Source organism: Anomalospiza imberbis, chromosome 5, assembly GCF_031753505.1.
Source record: "Anomalospiza imberbis isolate Cuckoo-Finch-1a 21T00152 chromosome 5, ASM3175350v1, whole genome shotgun sequence".
In the NCBI taxonomy this organism is placed as follows: domain Eukaryota; kingdom Metazoa; phylum Chordata; class Aves; order Passeriformes; family Viduidae; genus Anomalospiza; species Anomalospiza imberbis.
In genome coordinates, this window is record NC_089685.1 from 58446464 (window position 1) to 58456267 (window position 9804).

The window sequence follows — 9804 nt, forward strand, 5'->3', positions numbered from 1 at the left end:
CTACTGATCTCTTTGGCATTATGGGGAAGGTTGAATAATGGATCTCTGCTGTTTACAGCCCCAAGTTAGGATCAGTGCTCTTCTTCCCCACTCTCTCTTGGCTCTGCCATCTACTACAGAGAGGAGGGAAAAGAAAAACCCATCGGAAATACCACATTCTTTCAACCTGCCCTCCCCACCCCCAGTACCAGGAGGGCTGCTAGAGCATCCTTCAGTCCCACTCCTCTGAAAGCTTCTTGTAATGTTATTTGTACATGAGTTATCCTTAGAGCATGTTTTTCATTAGGTCAAAGTCTGGAAAGCGTCTTAAGTCATTCACGGCAGAAGTGAGATTGTAAAACATTCAATTCCAATCATCCATGCTGAGAATTTTCTGTTTCTTTGAGATTTTTGGTGTTGTGTTTATTGGCTGGTTTTGGGGGAATTTGGAGGTTTTTTTGCTTGCTTTGTTTTCGTTTGGTTATTTTTTCATTGGGAAGAAAAGATGAAGCATGTGCAATGCTTTGGATTTTGTGTCTACAGTTATCATTGTGTGTATGTTCAAGAGAGAGATGGACAGTAAATGGATCTACGGGATATGTTACGAGGCGTGAAATCATGTTTGTAATGAGATTTCTTGTTAATGGCAGTCAGCCTTCCTTGATGCTAAGCATTAATGGAATATCCATTAGTGCAGCTAAACCTCCCTCTGCTCCACTTTCCCAAATGGGTTTCACTTTGTACCTAGTTTAGCATTTATAAATCTTTGATATAGGGTTCAAGGAGTAATTTACATGTTAAAAATATATGAATGATCTATGAAAAAATGCAAGTTAAGTTTCCACTATAACATCATTCACAAACCAAAACATGAAAGTGTGATGAAATTTTCTCCACTAAAATGGCTGGAAGCCTTTTCATTGATTTCTCTAGCCTGTGGATTAGGTCTGTTTTCCATCTCTCTTTCATACTGTGTCACCTTTGAAGTCTTTGCAGGCCAAATGCATATCTGTAATTAGAAAGCAGAGTCTCGATCTTTAAATGGAGAATGATCCACTTCTGAAGGGCTTGTGTCTTTATCACTGAAAGCAGCACCTAAATTAGGAAATCCTGGTGTGAGCATCCCGTAAATACAGAAGAGCACTGTCTGTGGGACAGCTCTTTGCTTTCTTTCTGCCTCTTCGCATCCACTTCCACCTGTCCCTGAGATGTCTTAGAACTGGAAGCTAGGAAAGAAAAGTGAAAACAAGAGGAAAGGATGTGCCAGAAATAAAATGTGCCAGAACCATTGTGCTGATTTTTTTGCTGGTTTTAGGCAGACTCCTAATTTGAGTAATACAAACCCAGGAATGGTTATGATTGTTTTGCATTTGTTATGGTTGTTATGAATTTGGGTTTGGGTTTTTTTCCTAGCGAAGTGGTTTTGTTTGCTGTCATCTTTTGTTGGGGTTTTATGTGAAGGTTTCATTTCACTTTTCATTGAGAAGGAAATGAACGATCACATAACCCAACAGCCATCATCAACAAACACAGAGATCCCGTCCTCCATCCCACAGATGTGGCTTAAATACTGGTTTGTGGCTTCACAGGCATGTTTGAGGTCATCTATAATTAACAACACAGGTGAAACTTTCTTCCCCTTTGCTTACCCATTAACAGTGGATAAAAACAAAATAACAGAGTCAGAGTATGGACAATAGGATGGCAGATGTTTTTCAATGGAGAAAGATTATAGCTAAGAAATACAAATGTTTCTGGAACCAAATAGTTTTTTCTCAAAAGGACAGATAGACATCTGTAGCTCATTCAAAGATGTCATTCTCTTGAGTGTGTTAGATGCTTTTGAAAATTGCCTGTTTTGTGTTGTTAATGATCCAGCACAAGCCCTTCCACTGGAGATACTAATGGAGGGCACTCAGAACCAAGGCAGAAGGAAATGTGTGAAAAATAGAGGAGCTCAGCCATAATTTGAGGTGGCAGCTTTGTTTGCTTTTGTCCACTGTGTCTACAACTTGAACATTATTTTAAAGGGCGTATTTGTATTTAATTTCTTTCGAATCCTTTTTTTAATTGCTGAAGCACTCTCACAGCATCTTCTCCAAGTGCACCTGAGGTCATCTTAAACACCATTTAATGTCTGTCTGATGCTGATCCTTTTAAAATCTCCAATGAGATTACGATTCATTTGTCATTGCTAGATGACAAATGAATTGTAACAGCCTTTACAAAAATCTTACTTTGCTAAGGCTGTATAAAGGCACTGCAGCATGTGAAACCAGCAAGTTGATTTTTATTATTGCATTACTCTGAAAAAGAAAAAGAACTAATGAGATCTTTGTTTCTAGTGTGAAAGGCTCCCCTTAGCTTGAGAGGACACGTGCAAAGCATCTGCTGTGAATGCCTTGATATAATCAGCTTACAAAATGGAGGAAAATGGTATTACAGAAAGATTTTCAAGGAACATAACTCCAGTGGAGCAGAACATGCACTTGCTAAAGACTGCTCTCATGCTCTGTCTCTCTCCTCAAGTCAGTGGGAATTTTTAATGGGAGTTACTGCAAGGCTGTATGGTTTTTTAATGCACTAGCAGATGTAATTTCCCATCCAGTCATCTGCACAGTTGTGGTTGGTACACCATAAAGGCTGAAGGCCAAATCCTGCAGTCACTGCACACAGCCCCTCTGCTTCATCAGGGATCATAAACATGTACTTATGTTACTTGAGGTTTTTGCAGAAGAGAAATGGGAGAGGGCAGGCCTTCCTTCTGCTCCTTGATCACAGGCTTTGCATTCACAATGACTTTTATTAGAAGTATCATATATTCACAAGCTGCAGAATGAGGCCTGCGTGGGATGGGGAAGATTTTTATGAATTTAGACCTGCCTAAGAAAACAACTGTTCTAATTTTAGACAAGTTGCATTCCATATCCATCTGTTTAGTGCATCAGTCTGATGTTTACTGTTTAGTAAATTGCATTGGGCTTTTTATTTATTTATTTATTTATTTTGAGGGCATTGCCTGTCATCAGCCAGTGCAAAATAGCACCAAGGACTTCCAGACATACCCATAAGGCCAAACTGTGCCAGCTTCACACACCACAGTCCCATCAAAAGCAAGGAAAGCTGGACTGGTTACATGAAACGCAATCCCCCTGACATCGAATTACATGTCCTGCCTCATTTCATAGAGATGGATGACATCCTGGGAAAAAACAAAAACAAAAAAAACACAAAACAAACAAAAAACCCACAAAAAAACAAACACATGCTGCCACTTCATCCGCATTTAAAATGTATTAAAATCAAGGAAATTATATTAGACATGGCTGTAGTCTATCATATCCAGCCCTGTGTATAGGCAGAACTCCAAGGGAAAGTAACAGGAGTTTCCATTATGGAGTTTGCAGAAGGAAGCCTACATAATGAACTTGACAAAATGTCAACTTTGTGTAAACTCTCCTGGTGGATCTGTATAAAGTTTTTTTTAAGAAATCATCATTGGAACACACCAGAGAATAATAAACTTGCACCTTGATAGAATAGCTTTATTTGTATATACTCTATGTAAATTTTAAACCAGAGGATACGTGTCATTCCTTGTACATATCTGACTAGAATGGTGGCAGTGCTGTGCACTGCTGTTTAGGGGATCCAGCTTCTCAGTCCTGGATTTCCAGCTGTAAAGGTTGCAGGAGACTGCTTGGGACCAGCTAAAACATTGGATGGATAGATGCTCACCACTCAGTGCTTAAAAATGCAGGAGCAGGATTTGGAACAGATGTTGGCTATGGAGAAGATTGCTTGCCTCTACTCCTGGCTAAGGGACAAGTGCCTCCTTTGCTGTGATCTCCAACAGAAGTGATTTATGCTCAGAGTGTGGGAACCTTCAGAGCCCTGTTTGGTCTTTCAAAGGGGTCTGAATTTCAGGTGTCACATGGGAAGGTCCCTGAAGAAGCAGTGTGTACATACATCTACCTACCTGTCTGTCTGTTATCTAATATCCCACTGTTTCTGTATGGAATGGTCTCAGTAACCTGTAAACAAGTGATCGCTCCTGTTGTGCTACTGCTTTGAAATTCTTTGCATGCACTCTGGCATATAATTCTTTAAGAAAAGAAATTATACATATTATATATACATATATATATATATAGTAGCTTGCAAAATATTCATGTTGAAGAGCCATGTTTTGTGCAAATTGTACATTTATGTTGTGAGCAATATCGCAATACGAACTTTTATTAGTTGTCGAGAGTAGATTTATCACATTATTTTTGAGCTTATGTATGTATCCCAAGCTTTCAACCTCAGGCATTAGATCAGCTATTGAAGGAGACTTGTTCTGTGCAGTAGAAATAGCACAGGCTTTCAGTAAATAGGCAGGTGTGCAAGTCCCATTCTGTTTAATGCAAGTTGCAAGGCTGATTCTTCATGCAGGTTGTCAGGCAAACATTCTCTTGTCCATGCTGGAATTCGTGTTTGGTATTAGGACCCTGTTGTGGTCATCTAGAACAGAACTCAAACCCCAACATTGCAAAACAAAGTGCTTGACTCCTACTGCCCTCTGTCTCCGCAGGTGCTCCAGTATAAACACGAGGAGGACTTAAGGAATTCCCAGTTGCCTGCCGGATAGCCAATGTTATATTTTCAAATGTTCATGCTACATAGTTTTCAATGTAGGGACTAGATAAAAGTGTAATACCAGTATGGCTTTAGAAAAGCTACAGTGTTTGGAGCTTGACCTTGAAACTTTTACCTGATTCCTGAACATCATTGGTGGCTTTGTTTGCTCAATGTTTACCTCTGAGAAATGTATGCTATTGATTTAAATGTTTAATATATTGACTGCCTTTTTTTGTATATTTGTTATCATAAAGGTTTGGTTTAAATGCTAACAATTGTGGTCTATTTTCAGACTTGAAATACTTATGGTTCTGTATTTGGAAGGCAAAGTTATTAATGAATATAGCAATTTGGTATTTTATTCCTGTTTTATACAGCTGCCCCCATAGGTTATTATCAGATAGCAATGAATATTGCTGAACAGCAGGTGGAACTCCTTTGAGTGTGTTTATGAGCCATCTCTGTTCAATAAAAATTCCATTGTGTTTTCTAGCCTAGGAAATGGCTGCTGTGAGTGTTTTTGTTGTCTCTTCTCCCCTTAAGGTGTTTCTTGTTGTATTTCAGACAGCAGCAGGACTGGGCTTCTCCCAGGAACCATCTCCCAGAAACCACGTGTTCAGGATTTTTCATCTGGAAGTCCTGGTGCTGTTTTCCCACATACACTGCTATCAGCATATTTGCTGTGCACGTGAAGAAGTGATATGGAGCTGGTTCCCAAAAACCTTTCTTTGAGTGCTTGTCTGCCATCAAATGGGCATATAAGACATGGGAATGGAGCTCCGTGATGCTTACAATGAAGCATCTGCTAGTGCATCATAGCCAGAGAGTTTGGATGCAGGAAGATCCAAAAGGCTGAAGTTTGCTCCATTATTATACAGCATTACTGCAAGTGTGTACAAATAACTTGCAAACGGGTATCTCAAAGGGAAGTCAGGTATAAACAGAGGGACTTGATTAACCTTGGCGTGAGTGTGGAAATCAGGTTTTTAAAATATTTTTGGTTTTACTTTTTTGCTCCTTAAATTAATTTCCAGTGTATTCTGTCTTGTATGTTTTAGTGAATTTGAAGTCAAGTTCTTTCTTCATATTTAGAATCTTTCTCCAGTTTATTAAGGAACAGGTTGGTTCTGGAGACAAAAGAGGGTGACATCCTTTCATGTCTTTTACATAAGTTGTGGGAGTGAGACACCACTCACACCACACTGGGTGACTGCCTAGACCAGTGGTGGCTCTCTTGGGTGCCTTTAGGTTTTGCAAACTCGTCTGTCCAGGAGCGGACTTTGAAAAGCAGCTCATAGGGTACCCTGCAGCTATCCAAATTCTGCAGGAGATGTAGGCACCCCCTTGCCTGCCTCCCCAGTATCTGGTAGAAAACAAAGCAAGCCTTCACATGTAGTAAACTGGAATTATTTGTCTTCCTTTCCCAACTGTGGATGCTGAAACAATATAAAACTGTTCTTCGTGGGCATTTGAGTTAACATTTCACTTAGAAAAATAGTGAAGTTCAGCCAGAAATGTTCATACCATTCTTCTGGGTTCTTTGTAAACTTACCCATGTTTTTTCTACATTCCATTCCCAGTTGTGTTCTTGAGGTTTTCTGTAGAGACTGAAGGCTGTGGTACACATTCACTGGGCTAATGAAGGTTTAGGACACGCCTCTTGGGACTTGCCCACTGCCTCTTCCACGGGGCAGAAATGGACAGTGATGTCTAAATCTGCCCTGCTACAAAGTGGAGCTGACCTAGAGGAGCCCAGGTTTTGTCCTGAGGCTAAAGCACTGCCAGAAGCACTTGGTGTTGCTTTGTTGATGGAATCAGCAGCAGAAGTATGTGTATAATGTAAAAGTCATTGTGTGTCTCAGTTTGATTACGCAGAAGTAACATTTAAACCACTCAGAAATATTTTTTCCCAAATCTGCATAATGGTTTATACAGATATATTTCTAGGTGTGTGGTGGTATCAGCTAAATTTTTCTCTGGTGACAGAGCCTTGTATTTTAATGAACATTTCCTCAGTGGCTTTTATTTTGTCCAATGAGTCTGTAGTGGAAAACGTTCCAGAATAAGTGTGTGGGCTGGCTGTCTCTAAGCTTTGCTATGAAGATGTAAAACTGAAAAGTAGAGGGTGTCTGAGAACCTATGCACATACCCTTGCAGGCTGGGAGGCCACCATTCCTAGCACAATCCTACAGCCTGGCTATCTTCTTAGGAGCTTATTAGCCCCTCAGCTCTACAAGCCAATGGCTTGTGTAAGAAGTTGTAGTGTCCTCCTGTAATAATGAGTACTTGAAGCATCCAGCACTGAGCAACACACTTAGATGTGGAGGAAATAAAGATGTGACACCTCTGAGACAAACACTGGCCCCGATGTCCCCCACTGCTCCCATGGTGGTGGAGAGGTGCAAGCCCTCGGGTGTTTTGAGGTGTCCAGCTGACAACAGTTGTTGCAGGGATGATGGGATTCTCATTCCCAAACTCTCCAGCATGCATTTTGGGGGAGCAGCTGCTCCACAACTCACATCTCTGATAATGGAGTTCCTGTGTCCCAGTGAAGTTTCAATGCCTTTCACACGTATCTGGTTCACACTGACATCACACTTAGTAGAAGTAGCTAAAAGATAAGTAATAGACCTCATTTATTCCATAAAGTTAAACAAAGACTACCAAAAGCAATAAGTAAGATCTGGGAGAATAAGCCTTAGCACAAGGATGTTTTATCTTTCAAAGTGAGGAGGTTTGTGCTCCCCCAGAGAACTCCTTAAGGAGATCCTGGATGAAAGAAAACCAAAGCAGCCTTGTTTTAACTACCTGAAAACTTAACTTTCTGCCTAGCTATCAGTTCAAGAGTTCTTCCCCCCGGGGTATGGGGCTATGCAGCCGTGTGCAAACAGGGCATGTCATCTCCCTTGACGTGATGCTGCCCTTCTGAGAGCTGGTACTTCTTTGGTTTCCTGCCACTGTTGGTGCTCTGTGTTTCACAGACACACAGGGAATGCAAAGGCAAAATCAAAAGGTAACCTTGAGGACTTAGATGGCCGCCATTGATGTTTCAAAGTCACTCAAATACTTCTTTCTTTCTTTTCTTTCTTTCTTTCTTTTCTTTTTCTTTATTTCTTTTCTTTCTTTATTCTCTTGAATATGTGTGGCAAGGCTGGGACTGCACCACTGGTATTTTGCAGCTCATATGATAAAATAGAAAAAAATAATCTGAGATGCCAGTGTATGGATCACTTTCCCATTTTTCATCTGAAGCGGTCGGCTTAACCACGGCTGTAAACCTACAGCATAACTTCTGAAACACATAAAATCCCCTTTGTTTTCTTGCCTACAGCCTGTGTGATTTGCACAATGAATCTTTTCTTGGCCTTGTAGTACTTTCCAGCTGTCCTACTAGAGATGTTTAAAGTGTCTCTGAGAGTTTCATGACTCAAGGTATATCAAGGTCTCTACAGAGCCTTGGACACTGGAGCTCTTTAAGTTTTCCAGTAGTTATTGGAGAGCCTGCTGGAACCAGCTACTTCAACATCACTTCATCAGCCAGCTCTCCTCTCTTCCATCTGACTTCATGTGAAGAACAATACTCTGAGTGCTCTCTGGGCACCTTGACATGTCCCTAAAAAAGAAGCTGAACCCTCCCTTTCAAGGAGTCATTGATTTTTTTTCCCCCTGATTCCCTTTCTTTACCTGGGTATATCCACTCCAGAACAGAAGTTTGCTTTTATCCAGCACTCGCATCCTCGGGTGAAAAGCAGCAGGGATAGGTCAAATACAGATCCAGAAACAGGGACAATGTTTCAGTGCTTTTCACTTCAGACAGGCAGAAGTTTCTGACACCAGAATCAGTGACTAAACTGAAAATGAAAATTGCTATTGTCAAGTCTTGCCTTCCTTTATGGATGTTCAGGGGGATAAAAAGAATCTCAGCTCTCCTCATCAGAGGTTCAGAAATGGGCCTAAGAGATTCAGGCACTGCTGCGTCTGACCTCTGACTGGGGCCAGGGGAGCCGAATCCTTTCAGGAGATCACTTTTAGAAAAGGCCTAAGGCCAGTCCAGAACAGGCTGTGTCATGAAAACGTCTGATGACAATTCTTTTATTTCCACAGGATCTGAGCTTTGTCCTCACACTCTTTCTGGGACAGCCATTTGAGTCCTTGTCTGCTGTTACATATACATTTCTTTCTTCATGGCTATTTTTTTCATCTAGCAAAGATTCAGAGACTTCTGTCAGCTGTACAGCCTCATTCCCAGTTAGGATAGCTCTTTGGGCTCGTCCCATAATTCCTCCAATGGTGGCAGAATTCCATCCAAATTAAGAAATTAACATCTGCTTTATTTGCTAATCTTCCCATCTCTGTGGCTGAGCCATCTTTGGACACTGGACACCAAGAAGACCATTTTTTATTGGTGTGCAATGTCCTGCAAGTAATCCTGGGGGATTCCTTCGTGTGGCTGTTGTGGGCTGCAGTAGATTTTGGTTCCATCTGCTGGGGGCTTCCTGCCTGGGGCACCACTCTTTCAGCAACATTTCTGTGACTGCCAAGGCACCATAGAACACTAATACCTTCAATAGAATGGTCTTTGTTTTGAAAAAAAAAAAAAAAAAAACAACCAGCTGCACATCCCCAGAAAGTGTATGACAGAGAGAGGTATTGGAATCACCCAGCATTTATGGACTGGGTCTCAGAAGAAAAAACATTACTACTAACTGCAGCTCTCTAAGCTATAATAACCATTGTGCACAATTGCTACCTATTTTCCTTCCTTCCTCCTTTTCCAGCTGTCTTTTCTTTGGTACTTCTGCTCTTGGGCCTCCCCACAGTGCACTGCTAGCTTGTGATTATGTGCACAGTGGGACAGAAGGCAGAGCTTATGTGTCCCCTCCGAGTATGGCTTCAGTAAAAACAAGTCTGGTTCCACTTTGTTCTGCAAACCTCCACACTGTAAATGTATACATCTGTAAAAAAACTCCAAATATCCAGGAACCACAGCCACTGGATTTCCTGGCTTTCTTCCCCTTTGGCTGCCCTACACCCCTAATAGGGGTGCCTGTCCTTTGAGAATAGCAGGCACTTTCACAAAACTTCCTCCAGAATCTGGAGGAAGACTGAAGGTCTAACTGTGGCCGCTTCATGCATGGGAGGGCAAGAAGGATTTTTTGACCACTGTTAAGAGGAGATGGCCAGCAAAGCAAATACAGCCCA